This window comes from Lissotriton helveticus, chromosome 7 (genome assembly GCF_964261635.1).
Source record: "Lissotriton helveticus chromosome 7, aLisHel1.1, whole genome shotgun sequence".
Classification (NCBI taxonomy): Eukaryota; Metazoa; Chordata; class Amphibia; order Caudata; family Salamandridae; genus Lissotriton; species Lissotriton helveticus.
Genome location: NC_136068.1, coordinates 1398486116 through 1398498587, shown reverse-complemented (window position 1 = coordinate 1398498587; position 12472 = coordinate 1398486116).

The following is a 12472-nucleotide window of genomic DNA, read 5'->3' as shown; positions in this document are numbered from 1 at the left end:
CTCCTGCTGTTTCGTAAGGCCATTAAAACTGTTTTGTTTTAAATTCTCACCCTGCAGTTGTTCCCCGTTCTGTCTTTGCTTTTAGCGTTGCTGTGCTCTACCTTGTCTTGCGCCAGGACGCTCCTTCGCTGGAGCAGCTGCGCGCATTATAAATGTACATAGCATAGCAATGCCGTTGAGCAATCGATGGGGTGAGGGTGGTGGCCTCACCATTGTTGAGCAGGGTCCAAGATGTCATTGGTGGTGGCAATGAGGACTGTTGCAGTGAGGTGATTACTGTGGATGATGGTCTGGGGCAGGTTGCCTGGAGATGTTTGCTTGGAGGCAGATGGTCAGTTGCTCCTTGACTGTCTTATTGATGACATTTGCCGGATAGTGAAGCAGGGTGATGTTCCAGGACATCCTGCGGCACTGACGTCCGTTGTCAAAGAAGGACCTGGGTTTCTACATGCCTCCAGCTCCCATGGAAAGTGGCATACTCAAAGGAGACATTCATGACGTGCCGGATGTGGGCTTCAAGGATGGTGTATGCTGTGATTGATACAGAACCAAGCGGCCAGATTGACATTACAGGAAAACAAAGGCCAACATGTCTCACCCCTCCTGAAAAACTCCACTGCCTCCCTTTATCACAAAGATGCGCCTTCAAGCTAGGATGTATTATCTTTAAATCACTGAATGGCATTAGCCCCAAATTCATTAACTGTATGGTCGACAGACATATTCCCACCCACAATCTGAGATCCGCCTATTTGCATCTCCTGACAACACCCTACTTCAAACAGAAACGATATGGGGGATCAAGATTCTCCACGCTGGGCCCAAGATACTGGAACTCTATGCCTCTGGAAATCAGATCCTGTACAGACCTCATGACCTTTCATAAACTCCAAAAAACATGGCTGTTTAGACAGGCATTCGAGTAATCACGCAAAAGAATTCATCTCATCTCCCTTCCAGGCAGCGCCAAGAAGCCAACCCAGTGAACGTGCACTATATAAGTTAGCTATAACATAACATAACATAACATTGAGATGTTGTGTGGGAAGGCTCCTGATGGAGAGCTGGAGTGGATGGTGTACATGAGCCGGGTGGTGTCTTTGCTGCTGACGGGAGTCCAGGACCTGAGGGAGGATATGTCCTGTGGAAAATAGTGCTGTCTGCCTCTGTGTGGCGAGGCTTTCGTGTACGTCCATGAGTTTGGAGTGGTAGAAAGTTGCAAGGGATCCCCTTCGCCTTGCAAGGGTGGGATGTCTTTTGGATGGAGAGCTGGAGTTAGATAGTTCTCTCACAATGCCAATGAGGTCATTCATGTTGTGTCTGTTGGTGCCTAGGCCATACCTGAAGGTTGTCCTCTTGTCCGTGCTGATGATATGGTGATGTCTGTGTGTGGAGGATTTCAGGGCTGAAAGGTAACTGATGGTTGTTTGTTTTACAAGGTTTGCACATGAGTCCGGCTAGACCTGTATGAGTCCAGAAGGTCTGCCTTCTCCTTGGTGGCTTTACTGTTATTGTACTACACAGGAAAGTCCGCCAATGTGGCAAGAGTGTTGGATCAGTCGCTGATCCAGTGTGTGCGGTTGCAGGGTGTGGCGGTGTCATTGTTTGGAGTGTCCTGTGTTTTTGTTGACTCAGGTCAAGCTTTTTTGGTGGATTTGTAGCGGAGTGTGGTGCAGTGTGTTGTTTTTTGGACAACTGGATGCAAATGTTGATGTACCAATGCAGGATGGTGGTGTGGTTGTCCTCCAGCCAGGAGTTGCTATCCCCCTGACCATGCAGTCTATGTAGGTGAGGGCCTGCGTGCTGATGTAGTTGTCCAATGTCTCAGGACCAATCAGTAAAGCCGTTTCCCCGCTCTGTGGTCTCAGATTTCGCCACATTTTCATAGAAAGCCTCTCTGCTCGAATTGCAGATGTTTAAATCCGGTTCCCCTACCAACCCCTTGCCCGCCAAGCAATACAACATCCTTTCTAAGATTCACAATCACTATTTAAACGCCATCTGGAACCTTTCCCTGAGATTTTGCTCTAATCCGGATACGTGGAAACACACGTTCCTCCTGCCCATCTTAAGGAAAGCCAACACAGATCCTGAATCTCCTTGCAATCAGAGACGTAACTCTCTTTTACCAGCTCTGGCCAAGATTTCAGTGGATGTATTCTGGCAGCAACTGATGGCCTTTGTTGAAGATAATAGCCTCCTTCACGACTTCCAGATTCCATACCGGCTATAGTACGGAGTTGGCCCTCATAGAAATGGCAGACTAAATACGCTGGGCGGTCGACGGAGGTTCCAAGGCAGTTTTGGTGCTGTTAAACTTGTCTACAGCATTTGACACCGTCGACCATCCCATTCTTCAGAACCGCCTTAAGACCATAGGCGTGGGGGGCTCAGTGCTGAACTGGATATCGACCTTACTATCTGACCGCACACAGCAGGTCCGGACCTATCCATTCATCTCCCCAGTCAAACCACTGAAGTGGGGCGTGCCGCAGGGCTCTGCTCTTAGCCCTCTGACTTTTAATATTTACTTAACCCCGCTGGCTGAATCGATTGCCATGTCTGAAGTCAAAATCATATTATATGCTGATAATCTTCTGCTTCTATTCACCTTAAATGCTGTGTGTGCGGCAAATTTTGAACCACTCGAAAATTGCCTCTACATTTTTGCGGCCTGGATGGACCACAATTTCTTGAAACTTAATCCAGATAACACCTAGGTCCTATTTTATTAACCAACCTTCTCCCCTCTCTTCCAATCTGTGGTGGCCAGAGGAACTGGCCATTGCTCCGGCACACAAGGACTGGGTGAGGAATCTGGGAGTTAGATGAGACAATCAGCTATCCCTTGCTACCGGTACAAGAGGCGTGTGCTGCTTGTTTAGGCAAGAGCTAAATCATCAAGAGATTTATTACCTATCTACACAATGTAACCCGGAAAACGGTGGTTCACGCACTGATCACCTCCCATTTAGACCATGTGAAAGGCTAATACGTGGGTCTCACATTAGGCTTGCTCCGTATACTGCAGACGGTCCAAAATGCTGATGCCTGCCTGGCATGTGGAGTCCCACTTTGACAACATATCTCCCCATATCTTAGACTACTCAATTGGCTGCTCATGGCTACACGAATAGATTTCAATACGCTGACACTCACCTTCAGGGCAGGACAAGGCAGTGGTCCGGTCTACCTTAAGAGGAGCCTCCGTCCCTATTGTCAATCACGATCTCTACGTTCCAATTACAAGCACTTCCTCATTGGTCCTTGGTTTGCAAAACCTAGATCAGGAGGTGAATCCTTTCAGGTAGGACCCACCCAATGTTGGACTAAGCTACCTCTTCCGCTGCATATGATTCTGTCTGAATGTGAGTCTTGCAAAGCCCTTAACACCTGGCTATTTAGCCTGCTTGATTAGTTGCTCCTCTGTATGCTGCCTCATTTTCTGCCCACTACAGCGCTGGGACACCCCATTGGGTTAGATGTGCACTCAATAAATGACTATTAATATAATTGTCGATGGCTTAGCAGAATTGTGGGTGTAGGCCTGGAGATCTGTAGATGATAGTTAGACTGAGGGTGGTCAGGGGGTTGATGTGAAACCTGAAGTGCAGATGTTAGACAATGCTTAGTGTGTCCTTGGTGTTGTATGTGACTTTGAGGGTGTACTTCAGAAAGAATTGCAATTCATCCTCCTGGATTGTTGGTGCGATCCCTGTGTATCCGTCTGTGATGGCAATATTGAAGTTGTGTGCTGAGGATGCGTTCAACCAGGTTACTGTAATGAAGGCGATGTGTGGGGCTGTTGTGTTGATGAGGTAACAGAGTCCAATGGTGTCTTGGTGGGTGTAGCTGGTGTGCAGTAGGAGGCACATGACCTGGTTGTATGGACATGGTCTGTTATGCGGGGCAGCGCAGTGTTGGCAGTAGGAGTTGCACACACAGCCTGCAAACCTGTCATGGGTGTGCTTAGGTGTTGCCTGATAGCAGGTGGATGATTGTCTGGTGTTCACTGTTTTGAGGGTGGCTGGAGCATGAGTTTGTTGTGTTACCTGCATCATGGAAGGAACAGAGTGTCTTGCACTGTGCACGTTGCAGGCGCTGACGGTCCTGCCTTTGACACATAGGTGGCGCAACAGTGGCACTGACAAGCTGCTGCCTGCATTAAGAATGGGTGGAGGGATTGAGGAGCATCTGGGAGGCGTGTGTGTTGCAGGATCACGGCACTCGGTGTTGCAGTGCCGCAGGGGAGGCAGCAGCAGGAATGCGTGAACACATGACGGCGGAAGGGGTGAGACACCGTGCAAAAACTAGCACACAAAGACAAGGTGGTTTGAAAGGCACAATGTAACAGGCGTATGGAAAGGAAGGAGTGTCTGGTTACTCATGGCTCACTGAAAGAAAATGGAAGAACAATCACCAAATATGACGGGCACAGGATCAGGCACCAAAAGGCCAAGCTGTGCACAGGACACACTGTGCCAGCAGGTGTTGCCTACCCGTTGTGGGTAGCAAGCTGCAACAATACATTCACAACCATGTACTTCATGCACAATATGGATCATGCATGTTGCCACAGTACACATTCTCCCATATGTACAATCTTTGTAAATAATGCCATAGATGACGCATGCAAACTGGCAAGAGATCTGCGGTGACAGTAATGTGGCACATTGTACTGTGGGAAACACATTTTCGACACAAATGGATCAAGTCTGTGTTGAGGCCGTGCTGCTTTAGCCAATGTCCACGGCCAGTGCCATTGCTCTGAAGAAAATAACAGTCATGCAATTAGTTTACCTATAATGCTGCTGAAACAATCTGCACACGACTGCCTGGGACTGTCGGTTCCTTGAATCCTAAGAAACGTGCGATGCTCAAAGTGGTCCATCTCCTGATACCCGCTTGGTCTGAGTAGAAATTACTGACTCAAAAGGGTGATCAGGTGAGGGAAGGAAAGGAAGGGAACAGCAGGGAGGGAGATCTGAAACAAAGGTAAACAAGCATAAGGATTCAGCACTTCTATTCACTGAATCACAGAATACCTCAGGACCTATACTGTAACAGCTACACGTGTAAAGGAAAACAACAGCCACTGTATCGTAGTTGGGATCACAGTAATGAAAATGATACTAGATCTGAGGATATGGAAACATAAAAGGTAGCAGAGTTTTGCAGCTAAATGAAGGGGGTATAACGCTCTGAAGGCTGCTTCAATGCAATTATAGCCATGCGGTTATCAAGGAAATCATAGTGTATGAATAAGGCTTCAACAAAGAGAAATTCCAATGCGCTGCAGTGCTACTCACACAAAGTCAACAATCCGTAGTTACCCCTGGGTACCAGTGAGGGTCAAGAAGGGAAATCACACATCACCCGCAAGAGCATTAAGAAGCTCATCCAACGAGGGAGGGAATTAGGTAGACACAAAGAATCCCCGCAAGAGCCAGTCATTGGCTCGTCCAACTGGGTTTTGAAATGCCTAACATAACAAGTTGCTGGGCTGGAACTCAACAGAGAGTAATGAGAAGCAATGGCACAAAACCGCCCTTACTGTGATCAGAATATGCAGCGCGCCACAAGAGAATCCTGGGATTAATGTCACCCAATCGTAGCCACGGAAGCGTTTACATTTGCTACAGTACAACGTTGTGACGTCATCAGCGCAACATTCCTGGCATCATGGGAATAGAAAGTTAACATCAACTTACCAAGAAGGCTTGCAAAGCAGTGTTCTCCACCGGCCCTGAATAAGCGATATGACAGTGACATGACATACTGGCACAAGGGGCAATGCATCCATACGAACAGACTCGCAGGACATTTGACAGAACATGTGAGACATACACTGGCCCACACCTTCACAACATGGTTGATTTTAAATCAAACTGTACTGGCACACAAGATTAAGTGGATGAGCCAAACACATCCTGCTGCACACAGTGAGGCTGCAATTTCCCATAGAGCCTGTGGATGTGATGTCCCACACAATGTCAACCCGTGGTATCTGCAATGTGTCAGGGTCAAGCTTTGCACACATTGATGCCTTCACCAGAGTCAAAACTCCACAACAGATGACTGTCAAGAAGGGTGACTGTCCTGTCATGGGAGTGGGGCAACATGTAATTTGATCCATGGTGATGAGTCATGTATGGATGGTTCTACAACATGCACAGAAACAGTTCCCACACATTCCCAAACCATACCAACCCCAAACAGCCTGTTTGGATCTCTTACCCGAACTGACATTTACACATGTCCATGCATGGAATGCTGATTCGGCCCACGTTGCAATCATCAAGAGGAATGGCAGGAGGACTAAGATGACACAAACAGACAACAGGCACAGCAACCTGGGAATGGCAGACACACAAGGGCTTACCGTTAAAATTCTTTGTCAAAGATATGGGCATGTAAAAAACTGGAAAAATGTAGTAAACATGTAAATTTCTAGCTCAGTCATTGCGAATTTCAATGTGGCCTGACATTAGCATTTGTGTGACACAGAACACACCCGTCAAGTTACATTGCATACAGTCAGCTGGACACACACATTGCAACACATGCCACTCAATACTACAAGCCTGCACACTCATTCCCAGTGACTCACCATTATGAGAAGAAGTTGCGTATGAGCTGACTCCGGATATCATCCTCCTCCTCCTCATCACTTGCATCGTGATCAAGCCCTTGATCCTCAACGGGTGGATGTTCCTGCTCCTCAGGAACCAGGATGAGTGGCACTGCCTTCTCAACTGCCTTTTTGTGCAGCATGCAGCACACGATGAAGATATTACAGACCTTGGTCGGGGAATATGGGAGGTATCTGCCGGTCCTATCGAGGCACCAGAATCGGCTCTTCAGGAGGTCAAACATCCGCTTAATTACTCGCCTGATCTGCCCCTGTGCATTATTGTACCGCTGATCTGCAGCTTTTCTTGGGTTGTGGAGAGGTGTCATTAGCCATGGCATGTTGGGATATCCTGCGTCACCTACAAATATACATCATGTAAATAAGTGGTTCAGGAGATGCCTTCAGAGCAAAAGATACTGAGACACAGAGGACAAACAGAGTTTACCCACCAACAAGATATGCCCGGTTGTTGCGCAGCTGCAGCATCATTTGTGGCACCCTGCTACGCCTCATGATGAATGCATCATGGCACTATCCTAGAAAACGTGCACAAACATGGGAAATCAGCATGTTAGCAAGACACACCACCAGGGCACTTATTGAATGATAATGTTTCCTTTTGCGGTAAGCCTGCTCCTGAGCCTGTGGTGGCACCAAATCCACATGTGTCCCATCAATGGACCCAATGACATGTGGCATCCCTCCCAGGGCATAGAATTCACCCTTGACATCTGTCAACTCTTATGGAGTTGGAAATCTGATGAATTCATCAATGTGCTCCAACATGGCTGCTAAAACATCACGCAGGACACGCCTGAACATTGTTTGGGACATTCCCCCGACATCCCCTATGGTTAATTGAAATGTACCCGTTGCAAAAAATGGAAGGCTGCCATCACCTTTAGCTTGGGGCTCAGCACAGTAGGATACCTGTGTCGTGGTTGGAAATGTGGTTCCAGCCTGTTCGTCAAGACCTGAATCAACTGTCGAGTGAATCTGTAACGTCGGATGCAGGCATGTTCCCTCATGGTAGCCAAGTCTGGAAATGGCCTTGGTAGAGGCGGTGCCCTGCAGGACATATTTGGGAAGAATGGAGAATATCTGTCAGCCAACATCAATATCAATGTACATAACACATGCAAAACTGCTAGTACACATCAGGTCACTATGGAGTCTGACATGTGCAATACATCCAGGACCATATGACAGCTTGCTGGCACTCCTACGACAACCCAGATACACCTGTTGATTCACAATTAAACATGACATGCCCTCAAATGAGCAGCTGGGCTGCTATGAGTGAACAGCCCAAGATATCACTGGAGTGGCACACGTCACAATACCTGCAGTGGAAGGTTGTCATCCCATCCAGACAGCTGACTGCAAGGCACACGCACAGGTCACATGGAATGTCAAATGTACATATGAAACACATTGCGATTAAGGTGTGCATGTGACAACAAAACAACACAGCCATTGTCACGATGCAGACATGTATGCCTGGGGAAAAATGATGTCTGATGCCAGACCCAAAAGCCGTTTGAATGCACATGTGGCATGGTGTGCGTACATGTTAAACCCTTTTCATTTCAACACAGACCCATGTTAGATGCACCAACAGCAGATGCAGTTTACGGAACACAAACAGCAAGCTCAATCTTTAACAAGACACACACCGGAAATAGTCTTATAGGGTTATGCTGAGCGCGAAATGTCAAGTGACAAAGTGCCCCTGTCCCTGGCATCATGAGACAGGTTCCCGAAGTGATGAATGTGCCATCCCGGTGTTGATGTGCATGACAACATCTGCATAATTATACATATGGGACAAGTGTAAAGGTGATGTGTACCACATAGTGCCCCATCATACATGGCATGTGTCAACAGGTCCTCACACATCAACTGTGCAACAAGATCAGATGCCCTGTGCTATATCACTGCCTGCCACACCTAGGGCCTGCTCATCTAAGTATGCAATGACAAGAACTTGATAGACATCCTTGTTTGAAACGTACTTCCTACATCCCTGCCATGTGTGCGCCTCGTATCACTATTGTAATGGTGGCATATGTGAGCGTGTGAAACCTACCGTGTGAAATACAGCGTACCCCTGCATTGGCATCAGCGTGTGAAACGTACCATCTGAAATGCACCGTATCCCTGCATTGGCATCAGCGTGTGAAACGTACCGTACCCCTGCATTCATTACATCATGTGAAACGTACCGTCTGAAATACACCGTACCCCTGCATTCACTACAGCATGTGAATCATACCGTCTGAAACGCACCATACCCCTGCATTCACTACAGTGTGTGAAACGTACTGTCTGAAATGCACCGTACCCCTGCATTCACTACAGCGTGTGAAACGTACCATCTGAAATGCACCGTACCCCTGCATTCACTACAGCGTGTGAAACGTACCGCCTGAAACGCACCGTATCCCTGCATTCACTACAGAGTGTGAAATGCACCGTGTGAAATGCACCGTACCCCTGCATTCACTGCAGCATGTGAAACGTACGGTCTGAAAAACACTGTACCCCTGCATTCACTACAGCGTGTGAAACGTACCGTCTGAATCGCACCGCACCGTACCCCTGCATTCACTACAGCGTGTGAAATGTACCGTCTGAAATGCACCATACCCCTGCATTCACTACAGCCTGTGCAAAGTAACGTCTGGAACGTACCATACTCCTACATTCCGTGCATGTGTGCGCATCATCTCACTATTGTAATCAGGCCATACGCGAGCGCACCGTACCTCCACATTCCGTGCATGTGTGTGCATCGTCTCACTATTGTAATCGTGCCATACGCGAGCGCACCATACCCCTACATTCCGTGCGTGTGTGCACATCGTCTCACTATTGTAATCCTGCCATACACAAGCTCTCCGTACCCCTACATTCCGTGCGTGTATGCGCATCGTCTCACTATTGTAATCGTGCCATACGCGAGCTCTTGAAACGCACCGTACACGTGTGTGTATGTCAAAAAACGTTAGTGGACACCTAGGGGATGAGTAGCAGGCCCTGAATGCATCCTGGTTGTCATGGATACTGAGATTTGAGTGTGTGCTACAGGTGCCCTGCAAAAAGTCAGTTGGTCAAAAATATACAATGTTGCAAAATGATTGTGGAGCTGAAGCTCAAATTTTGAACGATGCAAATGCGTGTCAGAGCTGTATGTTTAAAGGGATTGGAGGAAACGTACAATGCTAACTAATCTGACCTATCACTCTGTACTCCTCGAACCGAAAGCCCCTCAGCAGCACTGATTTAAGGCTGCATGAAGCCCTGAGAGGGCACTTGCCTGCACTACATTGAAGTGGACCACACTGCTGCTCTCTCTGCATCCCATATCATGATGGGTTGTACTGTGGATAGGGCCCCAGCCTTCAGTGAGGAGGAAAGCCCGGCCCTGCTGGACAGCCTCCTCCCACAGTACAGCAAGCTGTATGGGAGACCAGGGGAGCAGGAGAGTGCTGACTCCACAACCTTTGACTGTGCACCTGTTGTGTGAGTGTCACAATAGGCATTGTGTAATGGTGGGACAGACGTGCAATGTGGTTGTGAGTGAGTCCCGGGTGTGTACATGGTTGTGTTTGCCATGCAGAGCATGCTGTAGTTCATGTGTGTTCACTCCTCACTTGCATTGTGCTTACTGTAACATTCACTGCATAGTGAATGACACATTCAGCCGTGGCACACCTTGGCAGCTTTATTCCCAAATGTCCTGAGGTGGAACAGTGTTCGCCCCGGAGTGACAGGTGACTGTACTCACAGATGTTTATTACTTGAGGGGACCTGTGGTGAGATTGTCCAAATGATGTGTTAGACCTCATGGACATTGAAGAGTGTGAATGTTCCTTGTCATCTGGGTGAGTGTGTATGTGATGTCTTGCACCACTGCTGCATGGAGTATGCAGCTGCTCTGCCATCTGATGTGACATGTAAGCAGTGCTGTGTGATTGACTAGCAAAGCTAGCACGACACCTGTGACACCCCATTGTCAACTGGCATATGTGCAAAGTGAGGGTTGTTTCCGCTGTTGTCAGTGACAGGTGAGTGATCTGTGCCAGGGTGTGTCTGTCTTGTCTGCTGAGGGTTCTTAAGTGGAGTGGGATATGTGAGTGCTTTCACGTGCTGTCACTAACCCTGCAGTTGCATGTATTGCCCAGTGTGTGCCATGATCTGTGAGTCTGTTGCACCCGTTACGCCATCTGTTGGCTTTCAATGCCATGTAGTGCATTGGGGCTTGCACACTGGCCTAATTCACATGGACAATGATGCAAGTCCTGTCACCATTGTATGCCCTGTTCACATTATCAATGGTGTGCAAGTGTGTGTGTCTGGGACATGGAGCAGGTGTAGTGATGTTGTTTTACTTTGTCTTCCTGACAGATAACTGCCTACGAGAAGGGGGAAATATGATTGGAGATTGTCAGGGCCGTCAGGTCTGCGGGGAGCCATCGCTGGCAGCTGTGCAACATCCAGAAGTGGTGGCAAGACATCTGGTGCTGGACCCGGCGTATCGCCCGGGTCCAGCTGGACCTGGAGCCACCATGCCGGCATGGTGGAAGCCGTCACCTTACCCCCCACATGCTCCGGGTCCTGGTAGTCGTCTTTCCAGACCTCGATAGGCAGTTGCAGGAGAGACAGCAGCAAGGAGGGGGTAGGTACATGGCTGTATGTTGTGTTGTGTGTCACCTGCTTTTTGACGTGCTCTGAAGCCTGGTTACACTCCCACAGTGGTGGTGTCTGGTCCGACAGGTTATATGTGCAGTGTCCTTTCCTTTCACCATAGTCACCTGGTACTTATTTTCAATCCTTTCTTTCCTTCACATGTGTCCCCTGGTCTGTGTGTAATCACTTTTGCATCATGCTCATCTAGAGTGCAAGGAAATGAGACTGCACATTGATTTCCCCATCATGTGGGAGGGTGGCCTGTGACATGGGTTGGGACCTTGCCTGTGCCATGACCTGTGCACTGTGTTTGGGCTTCATATTTGTTTGCACTGATGATGAGTCTCTAGATAGGAGTGTGAGGTTTCTACTGCACACCCTTGCAGCATGCATGACCCATGTTGTGTTCTCAGACATGATGTACATCAGTGTGAGATATGCATAGTGCCATGACAGTTACTCTTGGTACAGTCAGCTCATTCCAGACCCATGGATCAGTGTGTCCACTACAGTCCCCTGAGACACCCTGGCCTCCTAATCATGTGTGTCATCCAACACTGTGCCCATTGTATGTGGGCTCAGCATGGGTCTGCCTCTGTGGTATTGTTCCCTGGCATCATTTGTATTTTCCTGTGTCTGCTACATGTGTCCACTGGACATGGATGCAAGATTTGGCTTGTGCATACTCACACTGAGCAGTGCTCGCGTGCCTATTCACAACAATCTGTTGTTGGTTGTTTGTGAGTAATATGTTTTGCCAGCCCCACGAGGTGAGCTGCTGTTACTTTTGAAATTGTTGCTGCACAGTTTTTGTTACCCTGATTCTGAGGTCTCACTTCTTGAGCTGTATCAGTCACATTGACTGAGGTATGGGGGTGTTGTGCAGGAGAGGTCTACATGGGCCTGCCTGATTTAGCCTTGCCAGGTCTGACCTGTGGGTGTGAATTGGCTGATCAATGATTCACCATGCACTGCCCCTGTGATGTTGGCCAGTGATTTCATGTGGGGCTTGGCAGCCAATGTCATTTGTTTCCAGACATGATTCTGCCTTATACAATTTTGCCACATGTATGTAGTTCAGATGCTACGCTGTATTGTGTTAGTGTGCACACTTCTGTGTTGACATTTTGCCTGGGGATAATGATG